Source organism: Liolophura sinensis, chromosome 7 (assembly GCF_032854445.1).
Source record: "Liolophura sinensis isolate JHLJ2023 chromosome 7, CUHK_Ljap_v2, whole genome shotgun sequence".
Lineage (NCBI taxonomy): Eukaryota > Metazoa > Mollusca > Polyplacophora > Chitonida > Chitonidae > Liolophura > Liolophura sinensis.
In genome coordinates, this window is record NC_088301.1 from 22052941 (window position 1) to 22066313 (window position 13373).

Sequence of the window (13373 nt, forward strand, 5' to 3'; positions counted from 1 at the left end):
CAGGCCGACCAGTCAGTTACCTTGCTCTACACTCGCAGTGCTGACCGCAGGCAGCAACAAGTACTATTTTTAAATTTCTCTCCGGCCGTATGTGGGAAGGTCTTTCAGCAACCTGCGGATGGTCGTGGGTTTTCCCCGGGCTCTGCCCGGTCTCCTCTCACCGTAACGCTGGCCGCCGTCGTATAAGTGAAATATTCTTGAGTAGGGCGTAAAACACCAATCAAATAAATAAAAAAAAATACATTTTTAAAGTATTATATGACCTGACCCGGGTTGAATCCCAGGTGCAGAGGTAGTATATGGGGAGTATCAGATTCCCTGTACAAGGGTGGAATTGAACTCAGGACTCATTAATACACCCAAGCATCAGACCCGATGCACCCGCCCTTGAAACACCAATGTCACAGACAGTAAACAAATTTCACAAACATTTCATATTTAAAGTTTAATCAGATCGTTCAATGAGATCTGTTATTTTATTTTTCTTCCAAGTTCATTCATTACACTTTGACGAAAATGTGTGTGATTGAGGTACACCCAAATTAATGCAGATTTGACAGTGGGTTTAATCTGTACTCGTGAACCCCTGATGAAATGTCATGGAAATACGACTGATACATTCACAGAGGATGTATGGGGTCGGCCGATTCATAACAGCAACAATAGTTGGGGCCACAGGATGAAATGCCACAGGCGTCGGAACTGATGAAGCGTTGGATGCTGAGACCCTGAGTGATCGCATCGGGCTGATATCCAGGCACAGGATTTGCTTCTAGTAGCCTCGGTTCTTTGTACACGTACAGAGAATTATCGCAACTTAGTCTGAAGCAAAAGAATGCACAAAAATGCATATACGAGAGACGACGTACACTCTAAAAACTAATCTGTTAAATTGACAGAATATTATATTTTCTCAGTGATGGCAGATTATGCTATTGCTGCAGACTTAACTGTTATGCTGTGGACGACAGTATTGTTATTTTTATATTGTATATTTATATTATTATGTTATTATTGTTGTTCAGAATATTTACCTGACATAATAATAGCTTACATAAACATAACCTAGTCTAGTCTATCTGAAACAATATGATATTATGTTGCTTTTAACAGATTCATTTATAGAATGTAGCATTAAACGAGAGTAAACAAATTTCGTGTTTCGAGCCTCCGCAGTGAAAACACAAAACGATATTTTTTACTCCACTCAGTTCGGTTGGGCGCGCTAGCGCAGCGTAATGACCCAAGAGTCTCTCACCAATGCGGTCGCTGTGAGTTCAAGTCCAGCTCATGCTGGCTTCCTCTCCGGCCGTACGTGGGAAGGTCTTGCAGCACCCTGGGATGGTCGTGGGTTTCGCCCAGGCTCTGCCCGGTTTCCTCCCACCATAATGCTGGCCGCCCTCGAATAAGTGAAATATTCTTGAGTACGGCGGGTAAAACAACCAATCAAATAAATAAATAAATAAATAAATAAATGTTCGTGTCAGGGTAGTCTAACGCTAGTTTCACATCAGATCGATGTGGAAGAGTTTATATTTTAGGTCGAAGGCGAAGGTTTTTCGTCCAACCGAACGTTCTTAGGGGCGTGACCTAATTCTCGACGAAACCATAAATGTGTTTTACAGAGGGTGTTAAAATGCGATGCTAAATATTACGGACGTGCTTCACGACTAGGATAGAATAATAAAAAGAATACGTTTGTTTCTCGAAAACAATTCCGACTATAAAATATAGCACTATAAAATAACACATCTGCAGGCTGCTTTCATATTGCAGCTAAGACGCTATTATCAGAATAGGCTTCGGTGAGAAAGCAGGGTGTCAAACAGCGACCACACTGACAGTGAGCCGGGAAGGTCGCTCGTTGCTGGAAGCGAGAGTTCGGGGAGATCTCCCAAACTCTGTCTGACGAGCTAAAGGAGCTGGAAACCTCTGGCATCAGCAAAACGCTACCAAAATGGGGAGCTCAACTGTTTACACGTAATTAAAGTTTGAATTACGTACGAAAAAAAATAATTTAACACAAAATTAGGTTGACAATAGTTTTGATACTGAATTTTATTTGGTTACTTGTGTAAATGCTTTGCGGTCGTGTTGTATTCTGTGTCAAATTCATAAACACTGGGTAACGAATGTTTAAATAATGGAACACTTCAGTTCACAATTTTCAATTCAATATTAATTTCTCAAAATATGTTGATAAATAACAAAACAATAACAACATTATAGATATGCGTTTATGCTTATTATAAGTAAGCAAATAAATATATTATAATTTATATGTTGAAGGTATCATGAAGATAAATATGATTTGCGTTTATTGTATTGTATTGTAATATCCCGTTAGTCTGATAGAATCTTCATGATGAATTAATAGAATATGTGTGTTATATTTAACAGAATAATCTGTTGCAATAGCAGAATCCATTCTAGCATCATTAAGACAACGGACTTTCTGTTAAACTTAACAGATTAATTTCTTGTAAAAAGATTACAGATTGAGTCTCAGATCTGTAATATCTAGTTTCTAATTGTCTAGTTACCTTGTAAAAGCGCAAGCAGAAATGGTAAGTAAGTAAAAAAGTGCTAGCTAAGAATTGCTTTTAATCACACAAGCTTAATTGGCGTTTCGCTGGAATGTCAGTGCCAGAGCTGGTGTAGGTTTGCTATTTATTTATTTGATAGTAGGTTTACGTCGTACTGAAGAATATTTCTCTTATACGACGGCAGTCAGCAATATCGTGAGGGGAAATTGGACAGAGTTTGGAGGAAACCACGATAATCCACAGGTTGATGGGCAAACCGTTCCACCTACCACCGAAATGGAAGCCAGTATGAGCCTGGGCTTGAACTCACAGCGATCGCATTGAAGAAGGCCTCCTGGGTCATTGTGTTGTACTTGCATACTAATCGCGAGGCTACGGAGGACCTGTTAGTTTGATAACAGCGTACATTAGGCGATTTAAAGTGTCTTCTTGTCTTTATACGTTACTGATTTCTTTGAAGGGGGTTTTACGCCGTTTTGACCGTACAACGGCAATCATGCCCATGGTTGCTAAATCAACATTATTCACTAGGCATCTCCTCTATATGTTTTGTACCAGAAGGAAAAACAAAATCGGAGCATGGGATTTTACCACATATATTTATCAAACTCTTGCGGAAAGCTATTAAGCCTTAATGAATGCAGATATTACAACTTACCTGACATTATCGCACACTTCTTCGCAAGTAATGCTAACGGATTTACAGTCATGACGAACGGCCCACACTTTCACGTGGTCATCAGGCGCCAGGGGCGGTGCACGTGGACTGAGCCATGGTGTCCATGAAGTTGTACACCAGCACGTGATGCTCCCACTCGGTCACACACATCACCAGACCTGGAGGAAAATACAAAAGACGTTTTGAGATAACCCAGAGTGTTTAGTCTGCTCTATGGAATGTCACGTACTAGTCACGGCGGTTCATCTCGGTTTCATGAACCTGTCACACATCAGATTCACAGGCGGTTCAGTCTGCTCTATGGCCTTATCACGGATCAGTGCCATATGCCGTACATTTTGGCTTCACGGACATGTCACGTAAGAGAATCAAACGGTACCGTTGGCTCCATGGGCCTCTCACATATCAGAGTGACAGGCAGCTCAATCCGTTCCATGAGCTTAACTCAAAAGATTAATCTATCATACAGACTTACTGTTAATATTCACAGAATAATCACACATCAGCGTCACGTGATTCAGTCAGTTCAAGGACCTGCCATATAATCAGTCACAGGCCGTTCAGTTTGCACCACAGGTCTGTCACAAATCAGAGTCACAGATTGCTCATCGGTCTAACACTCTCTGAACAGTTATACCGATCGAACGTATTCACTAAACTACAACTCTAACTCTACAAAACGTAAAATACAGATTTTCGTCTGTGAAGGACATCCTCTTATAGAGATACGTGTACATCACAGACAATGTAAGCATACAGAGAAAAAAAAATCCGCGTATATACGTGAAAGTAGTAGCAGGAAGAAGGGAAAGAAGTACGAAATTTCTGAAGAAAAGCTGTCGAGTCAACACACATTTTGGAGTAAGAGTTATGTGTATTGATAGGCTCATGTCAAAGCCACCTCAGTTCGCCAAACATCGGATAATTCAAACTCCCGGATCGTACAATGCAGTGGAGTCTGCGAGAGCTAGATTCCAACCAGCGAACATGGTCATATATACTCTACCCGGCCGTGGACAGAGGATTTGTACACCCATATTTTACCGCTCTCACTGCTTGCAGAGGCTTTGTAATAATATACGATCAGCGATAAGGATTGTTAGTGTTCATATCTGTACATCACATGAAGTGGGAAAGTTCGTCAGAAACATGCCAAAAGTCAGTGGTTTGCACCGGGCACACAGTTTTCCGCCACTTATGAAGATGACCGCCTTCGTAAAAGTGAAATATTCTTGGATATTATCAAACAGATAAATAAACGAACCCATCTCTCAAGAGGGAACGTAACATTACGCCTGTCTAGTCACCACGACGTCGCACACTGACTGTATATATAGTATACACCACCTTGGCACTTGCGACCAGCGTAACTTTTCGATCGCTTAGATACACAGAAGTCTAGATACAAACTTTTATCGGCTAGCAATGTTTAAACATACACGAACGCAGATACAACTTCGCAATGTTGGACACCAAGCGATTCCCCTCTGCATAAGGGAAAGTCATTTAATCTTACCTGGAAAAAGCAGAGTTGCTATTAAGCCTGTCCACATCATCTTGGAGAGACAAAAGAGCTTATGCTGACTGCTACTGTGCCTATGTTAAAGCGGGATTGAAAACTCCTAGGTCACTCCACGGAGTAAGTGCTTCACTGTTTAGTCTACTTGGTATTTATAGAACTCTTGGTGTTTTTTTGTAACAATTCATCACCCCTTTGGCTAATGGGTTAAATAAAATAGCAATTTCACTAAGAAAAATGCTCGGGTTTCTATAGACCCAAACAAAACAGCTTTTTTTGCCTTCATCTATTTGGGAAACTTTAATTTCATAGCCCTTTATTCAACACAGGAAATGAGCAAATGCTTCAATGGATCATACGTATTTTTCAAGCGTTTAAGTATTTTGTTGAATGTTTATGAGTCTAATATATTTAATTTGATCTTTTACATTACAGGGTCTACTCCATGAACAACGAATCGACACAGAAACAATTAAAATACGCATTAACGATTTGGAAAAGACTACACATGTGAACAAAAAGGAAACAGTGGTGGGAAAATCGTGTACAGCAGATCTTGCCACGAAAATAGAGGCTATTGCACAGTGAAGGTTTAATATCACAAATATATTTCGAGTGAGAGGCAAAATGATAACCCACAAGATGCGACCCAAATATAGATAAGAGACGCTCAAATTACGCTTTTAACTAAAGACAGCCACGGCAGTTTTACCTCTGTGCTAGCCCGTCTACGTGTTTGTGGACGTGTTTTTTCTTAGTTTCATGTATAAAGAGTTGCCGTCATATCTAAAGGAATGCCGTCAAATATTTTCGTCCAAAAATTTGAACTGCTACATATCTTACTTTATAGGTGCTCTAGTTTGAAATGTTAGATGTCATTTCTGTAGTGAGATTGGCTTTTAAATGTTTCCGGTGTGCAGTGGCCTAAACATAACCTACCGTGCACGTACAGTAGAACCAGGAAACAAATACAGGACAAGAGACGGTTTTAAAAACCCAACTAAAATAAACAAATATTAGTCAAAATCGATAATCACATTAAATATAGTCCTCATATTATATCCACATATGTTTAAAATACCTTGTAAAAATTTAACTGCAGCATCGACAGCTCAGCGGTGTCAGACAATAGAAATAGTGAACTGTGATTGGGAGCACTCTGGGAAATAGTCCCCATCGAGGAAAAAATTATGTTTTAAACGATATAAACCTATTTAGTTCACTCAGCCCACGCGAGAGAACAGCTCTGCGTTTATACTCTGTTTACAAAAAAGCTTCCATAGAAGGCAAATTTCATCCACGGGGAAATGTGAGGCGATACAATCAATATTGTACGACAATATTGGTCAAGTCAGAGACAAGATATGCCTATATGGGGATTACAGGTTACATAGCCATGTAACACGGAAAGTGTGGGCTACAGGCCATTATACTAGCCATGTAATATGGGTAGCGTGGGCAATAGGTTATTATACTTTCACGGTGTTACATGGAAAGTGGGTGCTATAGGTCATTATACCTAGCCATATAACCTGGACAGTGTGGGTCATAGGCCATTAGACCCTAGTCATTTAACAAGGAAAATGAGGGCTATAGATAATTATACCCAGTCATGTAACATTCAAAGTGTGGGTCAAAGGTCATTAAATCTAGCCATATAAGGAGGTTTGGGCTATAGGTCATTATACCTAGCCATGTAACATGACAAGTGTGGGCCATAGGTCATTATACCTAGCCATGTAATAGGGAAAGTGTGGGCTATAGGTCATTATACCCAGTCCATGTAACATGCAAAGTGTGGGCCAAAGGTCATTAAATCTAGCCATATAAGGAGGTTTTGGGCTATAGGTCATTATACCTAGCCATGTAACATGACAAGTGTGGGCCATAGGTCATTATACCTAGCCATGTAATAGGGAAAGTGTAGGCTATAGGTCATTATACCCAGTCATGTAACATGGAAAGTGTGGGCCAAAGGTCATTATACCTAGCCATGTAATAGGGAAAGTGTGGGCTATAGGTCTTATATCCAGTCATGTAACATGGAAAGTGTGGGCCAAAGGTCATTAAATCTAGCCATATACGGAGGTTTTGGGCCATAGGTCATTATACCTAGCCATGTCATAGGGAAAGTGTGGGCTATAGGTCATTATACCCAGTCATGTAACATGCAAAGTGTGGGCTATAGGCCATTGTGCCTAGCCATGTAACATGGCATGTGTGGGCCATAGGTCATTGTACCAAGTCATGTAAAACTGAACTGTGGCTATAGGTCATTATACCCAGTCATGTAACATGCAAAGTGTGGGCCAAAGGTCATTAAATCTAGCCATATAAGAAGGTTTTGGGCTATAGGCCATTATACCTAGCCATGTAACATGACAAATGTGGGCCATAGGTCATTATACCTAGCCATGTAATAGGGAAAGTGTAGGCTATATGTCATTATACCCAGCCATGTAACATGGAAAGTGAGGGCTATAGGCCATTGTGCCTAGCCATGTAACATGGAAAGTGTGGGCTATAGGTCATTACACCTAGCCATGTAACATGGAAATTGTGGGATATATATCATTATACTTAGCCATGTAACATGGAAAGTGTGGGCTGTAGGTCATTATACCCAGTCATGTAACATGCAAAGTGTGGGCCAATGGTCATTAAATCTAGCCATATAAGGAGGTTTTGGGCTATAGGTCATTATACCTAGCCATGTAACATGACAAGTGTGGGCCATAGGTCATTATACCTAGCCATGTAATGGGGAAAGTGTTGGCTATAGGTCATTATACCCAGCCATGTAACATGGAAAGTGTGGGCTATAGGCCATTGTGCCTAGCCATGTAACATGGAAAGTGTGGGCTATAGGTCATTACACCTAGCCATGTAACATGGAAATTGTGGGATATATATCATTATACTTAGCCATGTAACATGGAAAGTGTGGGCTGTAGGTCATTATACCCAGTCATGTAACATGTAAAGTGTGGGCCAATGGTCATTAAATCTAGCCATATAAGGAGGTTTTGGGCTATAGGTCATTATACCTAGCCATGTAACATGACAAGTGTGGGCCATAGGTCATTATACCTAGCCATGTAATGGGGAAAGTGTTGGCTATAGGTCATTATACCCAGCCATGTAACATGGAAAGTGTGGGCTATAGGCCATTGTGCCTAGCCATGTAACATGGAAAGTGTGGGCTATAGGTCATTACACCTAGCCATGTAACATGGAAATTGCGGGATATATATCATTATACTTAGCCATGTAACATGGAAAGTGTGGGCTGATAGGTCATTATACCCAGTCATGTAACATGTAAAGTGTGGGCCATAGGTCATTATGCCTAACCATGTAACATGGAAAGTGTGCGATATATGTCATTATACCTAGCCGTATAACAATAAAGTACTGAGCAATAGGTCATTTTACCCAGTCATGCTGCATGGGAAGTGTGGGCCATAGGTCATTATACCCAGCCATGTAACTTACAAAGTGTGGGCCAAAGGTCATTAAATCTAGCCATATAAGGAGCTTTTGGGTCATAGGTCATTATACCTAGCCATGTAACATGAAAAGTGTAGGCCAAAGGTCATTGTACCTAGCCATGTAATAGGGAAAGTGTGGGCTATAGGTCATTATACCCAGCCATGTAACATGCAAAGTGTGGGCTATAGGCCATTGTGCCTAGCCATGTAACATGGAAAAGTGTGGGCCATAGGTCATTGTACCAAGTCATGTAAAACTGAAACTGTGGGCTGTAGGTCATTATACCTAGTCATGTAACATGCAAAGTGTGGGCCATAGGTCATTACACCTGGTCAGGTAACATGCACAGTCTGGGCCATAGGCCATTTTACCTAGCCTTGTAACATGAAAAGTGTGGGCCATAGGTCATTACACCTGGTCAGGTAACATGCACAGTCTGGGCCATAGACCATTTTACCTAGCCTTGTAACATGAAAAGTGTGGGCCATAGGTCATTACACCTGGTCAGGTAACATGCACAGTCTGGGCCATAGACCATTTTACTCAGCCTTGTAACATGAAAAGTGTGGGCTATAGGTTATTATACCTAGCCATGTATCATGCAAGGTGTGGGTTATAGGTCATTATACCTAGCCATGTAACATGCAAAGTGTGGGCTATAGGTTATTATACCTAGCCATGTATCATGCAAGGTGTGGGTTATAGGTCATTATACCTAGACACGTAAGATGGAAAGTGTGGGCTATAGGTCATTATACCCAGCCATGTAACATGGAAAGTGTGGGCTATAGGCCATTGTGCCTAGCCATGTAACATGGAAAGTGTGGGCTATAGGTCATTACACCTAGCCATGTATCATGCAAGGTGTGGGTTATAGGTCATTATACCTAGCCATGTAATAGGGAAAGTGGGGGCTATAGGTCATTATACCCAGTCATGTAACATGTAAAATGTGGGCCATAGGTCATTATGCCTAACCATGTAACATGGAAAGTGTGTGATATATGTCATTATACCTAGCCGTATAACAATAAAGTACTGAGCAATAGGTCATTTTACCCAGTCATGCTGCATGGGAAGTGTGGGCTATAGGTCATTATACCTAGCCATGTAGCCAAAGGTCATTTAATCTAGCCATATAAGGAGCTTTTGGGTCATAGGTCATTATACCTAGCCATGTAACATGAAAAGTGTAGGCCATAGGTCATTGTACCTAGCCATGTAATAGGGAAAGTGTGGGCTATAGGCCATTATACCTAGCCATGTAACATGCAAAGTGTGAGCTATAGGCCATTGTGCCTAGCCATGTAACATGGAAAGTGTGGGCCATAGGTCATTGTACCCAGTCATGTAAAACTGAAACTGTGGGCTGTAGGTCATTATACCTAGTCATGTAACATGCAAAGTGTGGGCCATAGGTCATTACACCTGGTCAGGTAACATGCACAGTCTGGGCCATAGACCATTTTACCTAGCCTTGTAACATGGAAAGTGTGGGCTATAGGTCATTGTACCTAGCCATGTAACATGGAAAGTGTGGGCTATAGGTCATTATACCCAGCCATGTAACATGGAAAGCGTGGGCTATAGGTCATTATACCTAGCCATGTAACATGCAAAGTGTGGGTCATAGGTCATTATACCTAGCCATGTAACATGCAAAGTGTGGGTCATAGGTCATTATACCTAGCCATGTATCATGCAAGGTGTGGGTTATAGGTCATTATACCTAGACACGTAACATGGAAAGTGTGGGTCATAGGTCATTATACCTAGCCATGTATCATGCAAGGTGTGGGCTAAAGGTTATTATACCTAGCCATGTATCATGCAAGGTGTGGGCTAAAGGTTATTATACCTAGCCATGTATCATGCAAGGTGTGGGCTATAGGTTATTATACCTAGACACGTAACATGGAAAGTGTGGGATATATGTCATTATACCTAGCCATGTTAACATGGAAAGTGTGGGATATATCATTATACCTAGCCATGCTACATGGAAAGTGTGGGCTATAGGTCATCATGCTTAGCCGTGTAACATAAGACAGTGGGGCGCATAGCTCATTACAAGTAGTTATGTAACAAGGAGAGTGTGTAATGTTTATATGGTAGGCAGAAAAACTCTGTAAATACCTCTTTTAATAGCAATCATAGTATACGTGACCCACCAACTACATTTACATACACTAATGAAAGTTTAAGTAAATATCAATCCCGCTACCTTCAACTCCGTAACTCAATCTACCGTAACAGGGTTAATGTCTGGTAACAGAGTTGAAGCATACTCGCAGCTTAGCTCATGAAATGTCGCAAAAATGTCATTTTCTTTTATTTTTGAAGTAAAGGGCCTATTACAGACAATGTATACTTACCGATATTCATCAAAATGATGCTAACTGAAATAATTATATAGTTCAGGTTCTATATACTATGCTGTTAACAGCTGCCGAGAAGAAGAAAGGAACTACTGCCACTAAGCCCTCTAACCAGCCCACCCGGATCTGCTTGTGTTTAATTGTTTAGATTTATATTAAAGGAATTACCACTTAACTGGTTTCAGTTGTTTCTTGTATGACACATTTTTTAGTTGCGGGATAGAGATCGTTAGTTTGTTTGGAGTTTGAGGTCTCCTTCAACGTTTTTTCTGTCATAACAGTTTCTCTTTGCACAGTCCGGTTCTAATGTCGATTACTACAATTTTACAAAAAATGAACTATCATCCACAAAACCTTTCTGGATTCTTTTTTTCTGGAGTTCTCTTTTTAATCGCTAGTACAAAAATAAAATGAATATGCAGACATGTTCTAATTTTTTTCATGCCAGATTATGCAAAGTGTTACACAGTTTGACAACTGCTACCAAAATCAAGGCTATGAAGAATATTTTGGCTTTTGGTTCAGTTCCAGTTGTGATAAATTTGTGTTAAACGTTAAAAAGTATATAAACAATATACTTTTAACATGATTTTCATTAAGTTGGTGAAAAATCCAAGGAAACGAAACGGGTACGGAGCCGAGTTTTCAAGAACGGGATGAACTTTAAAGACCAGTGCAAGACACTTTTTTTTCATAAGTTTTCACCCACTTATGATGATCATATATACCTACGGTGGCCTGTTGGTTCCATTCGAAATTTTTAACAGCCTCTAATGATTGAGTGTGGTTCAAGGTTTAAAAAAAGGCATTAACAGACCACCGTAGATACCAGTGTTAAAGGTCTATTTTTTAAGGTCCTTGGTATGACCCGTTCAGGCATCTCAAGACCTCAAGGATGACGTTCTTACCACTAAGTCACCGAAGCTGTTACTATTAAAAAAGCTGCCTTTATCAGTGAAAAATGAAAATATGGCTGCTGAGGCAGAAAAAATACGATGAAAATATCTACAGATTGGGCCATGTAAATTACTTTGACACTGACCTGCTATTAAGCCTCAGAAGCTTGTTTGCGGGTTCAATGTGCAGTTGTAGGCTATTATGTACAGTCACTGATTCAGGCCTGTGAACACCTTATACAATGATTGAAGTGTTTCCTAGAGCAACTGAAGGCTTGTTCAACCCATGTCATTCACGACTTAATTAAATCGTGCATGAGAGGGCAATATTTTTGAAAAGTCCTTTGTTCATATAAAACCAATTACTAATAACTAGACTCCACTGACTGTTGATAAAATAATAACAAGTGGTGGATGAACTACTTTTATATATATATATATATATATATATATAGATATATATAGATATAAATTTGTTATTTATTTGTACAACAAAACACGAGGAATTCCTTTCATACATAGCTGCTCCTTTAGCTAAAGCTATGCATGGAAAGTTGATTGATTCATTTATTTGACTAGTGTTTTTCGCCGTACTCAAGAATATTTCACTTATACAACAGCGGTCAGCATCATGGTGGGAGGAAAACGGGCAGGGCCCGGGAGAAATCCATGACCATCCGCATGCGGGTGTACTCAGTACATTGCATGGACAGTGCAAGTATAAATCATGGTTGGGTTTAGTCAATATACTGGGTGGACATACACCAGTATAAATACTCGTTGGGTTTACACAGTAAACTAGGTGGGCATGTGCCAGTATAAATACTGGTTGGGTTTACCCAGTACACTGCATGGACATGTGCCAGTATAAATAATGGCTGGGTTTACCCAGTATACTGTGTGGGCATGTGTTAGTATAAATAATGGCTGGGTTTACCCAGTATACTGTGTGGGCATGTGCTAGTATAAATACTAGTTGGGTTTACCCAGTATACTGGGTGGGCATGTGCCAGTATAAATACTTCCTGGGGTATACTCAGTATATTGCATGGGTATGTGCCAGTATAAATACTGGTTGGGTTTACCCGGTGCATTGTACGGACATGTGCTTGTATAAATACTGGTTGGGTTTACCCGGTGCATTGTACGGACATGTGCCTGTCTAAATACTGGTTGGGTTTACTCAGTGTACTGCATGAACATGTGCCAGCATAAATACTTCTTGGGTTTACTCAGTATATTGTATGGATATGTGCCAGTAAAAATACTGGTTGGGTTTACCCAGTCTACTGCATGAAAATGTGCCAGTATAAATACTGGTTGGGTTTACCTGAATATATCGCACGAGCATGTGCCAGTATAAATATTGGTTGGGTTTACTCAGTATATCGCACAAACATGTGCCAGTATAAATAGGGGCCTCCGTGGCTCAGTCGGTTAAAGCGCTAGAGCCTAAAGAGTCTCTCACCAATGCCGTCGCTGTGAGTTCAAGTCCAGCTCATGCTGGCAGCCGTACGTGAGAAGGTCTGCCAGCAACCTGCGGATGGTCGTGGGTTTCCCCCGGGCTCTGCCCGGTTTCCACCCACCATAATGCTGGCCGCCGTCGTATAAGTGAAATATTCTTGAGTACGGCGTAAAACACCAATCAAAAAAAAAAAAAAAAAAATCAATCAGTATAAATACTGGTTGGGTTTACTCAGTATATCGCACGGTCATGTGCCAGTATAAATACTGGTTGGTTTTATTCAGTATACTGCAGGAGCATGTGCCAGTATAATTAGGTCAGGGCAATGCACCAGCCACTTTCCTTCACCTATTTTTATGTAGGCAACAAGAAACTTGATGGTTGCAGTAGAGTATATG

At 40.5% G+C, this 13373-nt stretch overlaps 1 long non-coding RNA gene across 1 annotated transcript; it reads right to left on the minus strand.

Annotated features, from left to right (window-relative positions):
* Positions 1–490: 490 nt before the first annotated feature.
* Positions 491–10721, minus strand: LOC135471952 (uncharacterized). The gene is made up of 3 exons (XR_010444485.1): positions 10612–10721; positions 3205–3383; positions 491–822 (listed from the first exon to the last, which is right to left on the minus strand). It is a non-coding gene; the product is annotated as an uncharacterized LOC135471952 (long non-coding RNA).
* Positions 10722–13373: the final 2652 nt, after the last annotated feature.